This window comes from Myotis lucifugus, unplaced genomic scaffold (genome assembly GCF_000147115.1).
Source record: "Myotis lucifugus unplaced genomic scaffold, Myoluc2.0 scaffold_76, whole genome shotgun sequence".
Lineage (NCBI taxonomy): Eukaryota > Metazoa > Chordata > Mammalia > Chiroptera > Vespertilionidae > Myotis > Myotis lucifugus.
Window position 1 is genome coordinate 4789239 of NW_005871124.1, and position 10335 is coordinate 4799573.

Genomic DNA, 10335 nt, shown 5'->3' on the forward strand with positions numbered 1-10335 from the left:
GAAACGTCAAACATTTAAGAGTCTTAGTTCGGCAAATCTGTGCCACTGACCTGGCTCTGAGTCCTACATTTAGCTTTTGCCACAAGATGAAGACCTTGAAAGCCAACTGTGCATGTGACAACTCCAGGAAACAGGCAATTTCTGGGTTCCTTTTAATACAAGAGGGACTTGGTAAAACAACAAAATGGTTCTCCAAAATGACCAAGCAACTACAAGTTCAAGACACTGTATTTCTAGTTTTAGTTTAAGAAAAGGTATTTTCCCCCATGAGTTTAAGTATTCATGCCTCATTTACAAATAAGCAAATTTTCAAAATAAATGAAGAGTTTCTAAACATCCTAACAATGGAGTATCAAAAACTGATAGATTTGAAAAAAGCAACAGACAAATCCACAATTATAGTTGGAGGCTTCAATGCTTCTCTCAGTATTGACAGAACAAGCAGACAGAAAATGAGTAAGACTATAGATGACATTTATAGACCATTCCATCCAACAAGAGCAGGGTACACTTTCTTACAATTGCACATGAAACTTTCACCAAGATAGACCACATTCTGGGACATCTAACAAACCTTAAAAAAATTAAAAAGAATAGAAATCATAGTCTGGCCAGTGTTGCTCAGTGGTTGAATGTCGACCTGTGAATCAGGAGGTTACAGATTTGATCCCAGTGGGAGCACATGCATGGGATGCTGGCTCAATCTCCAATCTCTCCCTCTCCTTTCCTCTCTGAAATCAATAAAAATGTATGTTTTTAAAAAAGAGAACTGCCACATTAAAAAAGAACAGAAATCCTAAAAGTACATTCTCAGATCATAACAAAATTAAACTAAAAATAAAAAGATATCTGGAAAATCAACAAATGTATATAAATTAAACAATACAATACAATGTAACCCATAGGTCAAAAGAAGTCATCTCAAGAAAAAAAATTAAACATTTTAAACTAAAATAAAAATAAAATACATAAAAATTTGTGGTACTACAATATGGATGAACCTTAAAAAACATTATGCTAAGTCATACACAAAACAACACATTACACTTATTTGGGGTACCTAGAAAAGGCAAATTCATAGATAAAAAGTAGAACAGAGGTTGTTAGGGGCTGGGGGAAGATGATGAAAAAATTCTGAAAAATGATAGTGGTAATTGTTGCACAACATTCTGAATGTACTTAATGCCACTGAATAGCACACTCAAAAATCAATAGATACAGAAAAAGCTTTCAAGAAAATTCAATATCCATTCATGATAAAAACTCTCAATAAACTAGAAATAGAGGGGAACATCCTTAACCAAATAAAGGTTATCTCCAAAAAGTCCCCTATAGTTAACAGTATAATTAATGGTGGGAGATTGAATGCTTTCTCCCTAAGATCAGGAATAAAGCAAGAATGTCTTCTCTCACAAGTCCTACTGAAAACTGTACTGTAATTAGTGCAATATGGCAAGGAAAAGAAATAGAAAGCATACAAATTAGAAAGGAAGAAACAAAATAGTCTTTATTTCCAAATGACATGATCGTATATGTAGAAAAAAATTTAAAAATCTACAAAAACACCCAGCCAGTGTTGCTCAGTGGTTGAGCATCGACCCATGAACCAGGAGGTCACGATTCAATTCCTGGTTGGAGCACATGTCCAGGTTGTGAGCAAGATCCCCGGTGGGGCATGCAGGAGGCAGCCAATCAATGATTCTCTCTCATCATTGATATTTCTATATCTCTCTCCCTCTTCCTTCCTCTCTGAAATAAATTTAAAAAATTTTTAAATCTACAAAAACAACTATCATAAAAATGCTTAAGCAATTATGAATATTCTTTTTAAAATATATATATATATTTTATTGATTTCAGAGAGGAAGGGACAGGGAAAAAGAGATAGCAACATCAATGATGAGAGAGAATCATTAATTGGTGGCCTCCTGCAAGCCCCCTACTGAGGATCGAACCCGCAACCCGGGCACGTGTCCTTGAACGGAATCAAACCCGAGACCCTTCAATCTGCAGGCTGACACTCTATCCACTGAGCCAAACCAGCTAGGGCTATGAACATTCTTGAAACAAATGAAAAAATAGAAAGTATCAGCAAAGAAATAAAGAATATTAAGAAGAAACTAATGGAAATTTTAGAATAAAATATACATTTACCAAAATAAAAATCCATTACCCAATCTGAATGACATAGAGAAAACAGATTGAAAAAGAGAGAGAACAGAGCCTCAGAGACCTGTATGAAAGTAACAAAAGATCTAACATCCATTCATCTGAATACCAGAAGAAGAAAAGAAAGAATGTGGGGTTGAAAAAAAATTCAAAGACATAATGGCTGAAAATTTCCCAGACTTGGTAAAAAACATAAACCTACAGATTCAAGAAGCTGAGAAAAAACCAAGTTAGTATAAACTCATATCCATACCCATACATAATAAAGTCAAATTTCTGAAAACAAAACCATTGCTAAAGGATGTGTGTTAAATTGGAAATTCAGAGATACCTACTTCAAGCTTTTGGGGGGGGGGAATAAAAGGCAATAAACACAAACAAGAATGTATGATAGACCCATATCCATACTTATTTGGTACAAACCAGAATAATTATTTATGTTTATCTTCAATATCAAAACAGCATTTGGCTTGGTTATGTATTTATATCCTGTTTTACTAAAAGGAATATGAGGCAAATTTTAAAAATTCAAGTATTTAACCCACTTATTTCGTTTCATTAAATCTAGAAAGATGTCAAACATTACCTGGCTTATACGGTAGGTAGAATAATAAACCCTGAGAATGTTCACATCCTAATCCCTAATCGGTGGGGATGTTATGCTACCTGGCAAAAGGGAATTAAGGTTGCAGGTGGAATTAGGATTGCTAATCAGCCAACTTTAAAATAGGGAAATTATCCTGGCTTATCTGGGTGGGCCCAATGTAATTACAAGGGTACTTGATAGAAGTGAAAGAGGGAGGCAGAAGAGGAGGTTAGACTGATGCAAATAGAGAAGCACTCAACCTGGCCCTTGCTAGCTTTGAAGATGGAGAAGGGCCAGGAATGCAGATGGTCCCTACAAACTGGAAAAGGCAAGGGAATGGATTCTCCCCAAGAGTCTCCAGAAGGAATGCAGCCCTACAGACACCTTGATTTTAGTCCAGTGAGACCCATATGAGATCTCTGACTTCAAGCCACTATGTTTGTTGTAACTTGTACAGTAGCCATAGAAAACTAATACTACTGGGGAAATGCTTTTTCCAAGCTCACATTTAAAGTTAATAGAAATTTAAATCAACCTTACAGATAGGTGTTTGACCTTTATGATCAAACATTATTAGCATTTTAATTTCTTTTCTTGTGAGCTGATAACATGGACACATTCTTTTGCAAGCATAAATTTGAACTTTTTTCAGGGTAAACTTTTAGGAAGATTAAAGTCTTTACAATTAATCAATAGCCTATGTGGGTGGTATTCTCAAAGATCACCTCACTTTAAATATGAAAATTGAGGTTGGAGAAAACATTAAGCAAATAAAAAGTATTGTGATAGATTGATATCTTTTTGCTATTGGGAATACCTGCAGATATTCTTAATTAGGAACCTAATGAAAATTAAATGACTTTTGTAAGACATGCTAGATTTTACCTCTGGAAAACTTTTCCAGAGACATTTGCTACTTAAAAAAAAAAGTCAAAGAGCAGAGGCCTTAACTATTTATTGAAAGAGGCTTTGGTCTTATTGAGGACTCCGTGCCCTCCCACCCCACACAGAATTCTTCAAAGTAAAATTTAAAAGGCACAAATGTCTGAAGAATTTAAGTTAATTTAAAATAAAGTATAAATTCTCAAGAATCTACTGTGGTGGAGATAAAATGGCAATTCATGTCATTCAAAATAGCTGATCTACCTGTGACCCTTAGTATTTATTTGCGAAATATGCTTATACAATACTCATATAAAGCATTCTTGAAAACAATCAAACCTGAATATGATCAAGTCTGGTTCAAAAACATTTTGCAGGAAATACAGGGGACAGGAGAACACATTAAATGGCAAATTAATTGCAAGAGAGAGATTTTTACATTTAAAGAGATCTAAAAGCTGAATAACCAATGAAAATGTGTGGACCTTATTTGGATCCTGATTAAAACTAACAAATATTTTGTGCTTTTCAAGAGAAAATTGTAAATTTGAACACTTAATGGATACCTGATGACATTAAAGACTTTTGTTACCTTTTTATTTATTTATTTATTTATTTATTTATTTATTTATTTTTGTGTGCCTCAGGCATGAAACAGCTCTGGCCACTGACATAGGCATCAAGCTAGGATGAACTAAGGACTGTACATCTGCTTTGCCCCTGACTGATATAAGAGCAACACCACCAATCAGGTGTCTCCTTGCCCATTGCCAGGGGGTACCTTTTTAAAGTATGATAATGGCATTGTGGCTATATCTTTTTTAAAGTCCTTACCTTTTAGAAGTACATGCTGAAGTAGTGATGGATAAAAATCATAACATTTGAGATTTGCTTCAAAAATATGGGTAGGAGAGAAGTAGATGGGGACATAAATGAAACAAGATTGGACATGAGTGGCGGGGGGTGGGGGGGCACATAGGTCATTACATTAGTCTGTCTTTTTATAAGTTTGAAATTCTCCATGATAAAGAGTTTTAAAAATAAATGCTAATAATACATATTCCATATGTTTTACACATCCAATTTTCATTTCCTATCACCATTCACTAGGCTAATATTTAAATGTCATCACTTCCTAGGAAAGTAGACAGTTGCTATGAGTTTTGAGTTGTAGGTGACACAGAAGTGTGCTGGGGAAAGGCTAATTTTTTTCACATTTTGTTCATTATCTGTTTTTTTGGGGGGTGGGGGGGTTGCTTGTTTGTTTGATCGGAATAAAAACTTCACTGTAGGTAAAACTTATACCATGCCGAAACCGGTTTGGCTCAGTGGATAGAGCATCGGCCTGCGGACTGAGAGGTCCCAGGTTCGATTCCAGTCAAGGGCATGTACCTGGGTTGCGGGCACATCCCCAGTGGGAGATGTGCAGGAGGCAGCTGATCGATGTTTCTCTCTCATCGATGTTTCTAACTCTCTATCTCTCTCCCTTCCTCTCTGTAAAAAATCAATAAAATATATTTTAAAAAAAAAAACAACTTATACCTGGCCTTTTTCACTCCCCTCCTAGGGACACCTAATGTAGTCAGGTGTGCTTTATATTTCTGACTTAATCTTCTCAGAAGCAGATGGACTGCTAAAGAGACTACAAAGGAGTGTCTCCTGGCGGTTGGGTGGGGAGGGAGTAGCAGGAAGGCTTCTAATGTGCTTCAGATAAAACAACCTGAAAGAAAATCCAGGACAAAAAGCTGGACTGAAAATTATTATTCTCCGTTGAACACCAAAACCCAGGTAGGTTACATTTTGCTAGTCAGCCCCTTTCTCTACCAACTTTGGGTTAGGACTCCAAGCGCTCCTGAAGAAAAGGAATGGGCTAAGCCCCTAGTCGGCAAACTGCGGCTCGCGAGCCACATGCGGCTCTTTGGCCCTTGAGTGTGGCTCTTCCTAAGCCTTAGGAGCACCCTAATGAAGTTAATAACAATGTACCTACCTATCTAGTTTAAGTTTAAAAAATTTGGCTCTCAAAAGAAATTTCAATCGTACTGTTGATATTTGGCTCTGTTGACTAATGAGTTTGCCGACCACTGGAAGCATATTGAAGGGGCAGGGAAGTTAAGCCTTTGAGGGGAAATATGCCTGCATCTGATAATAACAAGGAGAGGGAGATCAGAAAAAAAATTACTCTTGCCTAAAGCCCAGCATCCAGAGGCAGGCTCCGGGTGCCCAGAACACATTAGCAAAGGGGACCCACTGGAGCTGTAACTCAGGGTCCCCAAAGAGAGAGAGAAAACATTGGGAACCGAGGGACTGGATGAAAGGCATTTCCTGACAGCTTCTGCTCACAATAGCAAGGGGGGTGGCTTTTTCTCTTTTTTTCTCTTGAGATAAGGAAGGAGAAAGGACCCCCCAGAGGAAAGAAGCGGAGGCTGCCCCCCTGCCCTAACTCCCTCTGTGGTCCACACTTTCAAGCAGAGGTTCTCACACTTAGTGCAACCAGAATTATCTGCAGATCTTGTCAAAACCTGCTGGGCTCCAACCCCAGGGTGTCTGACTCAGTAGGTCTGGATGTGACCCAGGAATTTGCATTTCTAACAAGTTCCTAAGTAATGCTGCTGCTGGTCTCAGCCCCTGAGAATAGCTGCTCTGCAGGGGAGCTGATGAAAGACACAAGGAGGCCCCAAGTGGGGCACTGTGAGCCTGGAGCTTGGGGCCCTGGAGGGCCCATATGGGGTTTCCATGTCCTGGGATGGTTAGTAAACCAGAAGCAAAGTGAAGTAGAATTTCAAGGAATTTCACTTTCCAAATGCTAACACCAAGTATATGCTTTATTTATTTTCTTTTTTAACTTTGTTTTTGTTATTGACACTTTTACAGATGTCCCCATTTTAAATTGGTTCCCAGATGTTAAAACCAAGTAAATGCTTTAAACTGGCGAATTGCCTTTTTTTTAAGTTGATGATAATAAACAATTCTTGAGCATCTGTTATGTGTCAGTTCGTTTCAGACTCTTTAATCGAATCTGAATTCTCAGCAATAACTTTGGTAAGGTAACATAATTACCCCAGTTCTACAGATGAGGAAACTGGTTAAGTAATCAATTGAAAGGTTAACTGAACTGCAACAAGTGACTACAAACAACACTACTACTACTTGTCAGGTGATAAGAAACCTTACATGAGATGAGTGTGAGAGCATTGGGTTACACATTCTTCCCAGGAGTGTGCTGGGAGACTGGCTTCAATAACGTGTGGTTTTCTAAAGCACAACCAGGATCAGAATTGGGATGACTAATGTGGCACTGGATGATTTGTGGTTTGCATAAAAAAAGAGCCAGAAGCAGAAAAATGTCAGCCTTCTGTGACACTGTAAAGAGGCCTTGGGCACAGGGATGGATAGAAACTGTGGGGGCTCATAAAGATAATACTGTCCCTCCCACCTTTTCAGTTCTCCCAGCAGGGCTAATAATCAACTTAACAGATTAACAGGAGAAAAATCAAAAGTTTAATACGTGTGCATGTGAAATTCACATAAGCATGAAAATTCCAAAGACAGTGAGGCAACCCAGAAACAATGGCACACGGGTGTGGAGACAGGCTCCTGATTGGAATCATCTTGTCGAATGCTAAGGTGGTTATGCTAAGGTTCCCTTTCTGAAGCAGGTTTCTCCCTATGAATCTCTTAAGCTGGAAAAGGGTGAAGGTCAAAGATTCCTTCTGGGTTTTTTCTTAATAACCAGCTTAAAAATCAATATCCCTTGGGTTATGCATATAAGCATAAAATTTATTTGGTTATGCCTGGGGAGGGGGGCAGGAGCAGGGAGGAAGGGGTTAATGGGGGGAAAGGGTGGGGACATCTGTAATACTTGCAACAACAAAGATACTTTTTTAAAAATTAATATCCCAAAAGGCAAGACTTTTGATTCCCTTCAACACATTACCCAAGACTTGAATGCCTTCTCTGATTTCCCTTGCTATTTGCTGCATATTTCATGAGGATGCAAAAAAGAAGAGGGTGAAGGGAACCCAAATTCAGCCCCCTGAAACTGCCCTTTTGAGATATTGATTTTAAGCTATTTATTAAGAAACAAGACTTAGCCCTGGCGGGTAGCTCAGTTGGTTAGAGCATCGTCCCGATACACCAAGATTGCAGGTTTGATCCCCGGTCAGGGAACATACATGAAGCAGCCAATGAATGCATAAATAAGTGGAACAATAAAGTGATGTTTCTCTCTCTCTCCCTCCCTCCCTCTCTAAAATCAATAAATAAATGAAAAAAGAGAAAGAAACAAGACTTAGAGGGAGACTTTAACTCTCCCCCTCTTCCCTGTCCAAGAGATTCAGCAGAGAAACCTGCTTCTGGAAGGAGATTTTAGGATGTTCCCCTTGGTCTAATTTGACTTAAGTATGGTAAACAAGAGGGCTTCAGGCAGGCTCCTATTAGCTAGTAACCCGCTGTGTGCCATTGTTTTTGAGTTGCCTGTGTTCTTCTCTTCAAGTACCTGTAAATCGCCCATTCTCACTTCTGAAATCTAATACGCTGCACCCTTTTTCCCCTTTTCCAAAATGTCTATACCTCCCAGGATCGTGTCTAGAGGAGCTAATATTCTGACAGCTTTGGATATAGGAGGGAAAGCAAGCCTGGGAGAGGTACTCATTCCATTCCCCACATTCTCTATAGCTGGTGATTGGACGACACGCTGCAATCATGTTTTTTTTAATGTCTTATATACCCAAAGTTGCCTTACTGTCTTTGGAATTTTCATGCCTATGTAAATGCCCCATGTGCATGTATTAAAACTTTGATTTTCTCTGTTAATCTCTCTCTGTTAATTTGATTAATAGCCCAGCTAGAAAAATTTAGAATGTGAGAGGAAAAATATTAATTTTTTAGCCCCCACAAGGGTCTATCCTTTTTGTTGGTTTCTGGAGAAAATACAATATCCGAAGCATTCTGTCCATCTAGCTAAAATAGATCCTAATAAAAGCCTGTGTCCTATGCTGCGGCCAACACAAGCATAAATCATGTGATGTTAAGGAAGAAAAGCAAAGTTCCGCCATTTGAAATTGTGATCTTCACTTTCCTAGTTATTCATTGGCATGAATCAACTTAGAACCCATACCTTAGCAGATTAAAAGGTTACATTCGTTCTCCAGCCAGCGAGTTTCTACATGTTCTATCAGAGTTATTTGGGGTTTGGTTTTGTTCTGTTGTTACTTTGATTCAAGTAATGTAATAGCCGTGCTCAGCCTGAGAGAAAGATGTGAGGAAATGCAAACGTTTCTAGTCTAGGAAAGCAACTGCCATCAAGAGCATGAGAGGGGAGAAATAAATCAAAGCCCAGCATTTGCCCAAGCGAGGGAAACACAGCGGGTTGAACGTGTTCCTTTGTGGGTGCACATGAGCAATGTTTTGTAACTCTGATGAAGACACAGTTGTTTTGAATGTTTCAACCACAACAACCTGCTTTGACTTTGTCGGGTTTCATGACTCATCGGTGAAGCTGATGTTTCTTGGAGCTTGGCGTGTGCCACCCCATCCAACAAACATCTGCTCCTCAGATGGAGGCTGAAGTTGAGGCATCCGTGCACCAGCTGCCGTGTCCACACCTGGGAATGGTTCTGGGAGCACATCTGCCCTTTTCCTCGGGCCCCACTGCCTCTCCTTTGAGAAGTAGTGCTGTCTCTGTTTTCATTCACTGTGATGTTTCTCTCTCTCCTGCTCAAAAGAAAACCTCTGACTAGATTAGGTTGAACCATTTCGTAGGTAAAAAGTGATCAGATGTCAGACATTTCATATAGTTTAACCTAATAAAATGGAACGACGGGCTTCAGTTATATAAGGAAAGGGGATTTGGGGAGAAGGAACTTGGAAATATGGGGCAAATATTTCATTAAGAGGACTTTGGGGTACTGCATGGTGGGAGGGAAGGCTCTAGGGAAATGCCCCAACTCAGCCATTTCACAGTTGCAATTGCCCCTGTGCAAAAAAAAATTAAAATAAAATAAAATAATAACTGTAACCCCAAAGGGTAAAATCCTTTCCAGTTTTTCTTTCTATGATAAAGTGAGCTGCACCAACTAACTGCTAAGAAAATTCTTGTGCTACCACATGCATTCTGATCTTCTGGCCTCCAGGAAGAACAGCAGAGTGAAGGCACTGATGATACATGCCCTGTGAGCCTGGAAATTAGTCAAAACATGTTCCCAGTCACGAGGAAAAAGCAGTGCCTTCCTGCAGGCTCTTCTCCAGTCTTACTTGAGAGAAGGAAAAGCTGTGGGGTTTCCATGGCAAAGGCAATGTATAATCATGTATAAAGTGAACTATAAAAAGTCAGCATAATGTCAGGGCTCTGGCTCAGGATACACAATGATCACGTTGGTGTGAGTGTCTGCCCCTGCATTCCTCCATGTGTCTAGTTTAGGCCTGTCTGACTGAGAGTCAACTCTTCTTACACTGATTTTCAAAAAGCTACAATGATAAAAGAAAGGGCTCCAGGATGGTCACAGGTTTCTAGCTTTAACTTTAAGAAAAGAAAGAAAAAACTGCAGTCTCAAAAATACATGGCTGCTCCACCACCTAGAAGGAAGTTCAAATGACGAAACATTTCAGGCTTGAGAGCGCATGTGCTCCTTGCAAGGAGCAGGTTCCTGCAGGAGCAGCCCACCCTCAGGAAGTTGCCCTGACAATTCTGGAAGGGAGCA

General features: G+C 39.2%; 1 pseudogene; it reads right to left on the reverse strand.

Annotated features, from left to right (window-relative positions):
• Nucleotides 1-4271: 4271 nt before the first annotated feature.
• LOC111826412 lies at nt 4272-4416 on the reverse strand (annotated as a pseudogene).
• Between the last annotated feature and the right edge of the window lie 5919 nt (nt 4417-10335).